Genomic DNA, 443 nt, shown 5'->3' on the forward strand with positions numbered 1-443 from the left:
AATATCTGCTTTGCAGGTCAGGGTACACCTTGAAATTATGCAGTTTGCCCCAGGTCACACAGGACGTCTATGGAAAAGCTCGAAATTAAAGTCAGGAGCCCTAAATTCACTCCTTTACTTTAACCACATGGTCCTCCTTGAGGCGCTTCATTCAGGTGTTCTCCAGTTAGGCTTGCTACTTTCCTGTATTGCAATTGTATTAATTCCTCTTTTAGTAGTGTTCCAGTATGTTTCAACTACATTACTATGCCTAGTGCTGCACACTGCATCTGGCATAGGAATGCAGTATTGCTCTTACTAGGCTGTCAAAGAGAATATATCATTACAAAAATAAATAATGTCTAACTGCTTCTGGCATTTCAGTCCAAGCAATATTTATCACTTTTGGCTGATCAGTGTCTGATTCAATGCCCCTAAAAAACAACGGGTATATTCCCAGTTGA

This window comes from Cariama cristata, unplaced genomic scaffold, assembly GCF_000690535.1.
Source record: "Cariama cristata isolate BGI_N322 unplaced genomic scaffold, ASM69053v1 scaffold33886, whole genome shotgun sequence".
Classification (NCBI taxonomy): Eukaryota; Metazoa; Chordata; class Aves; order Cariamiformes; family Cariamidae; genus Cariama; species Cariama cristata.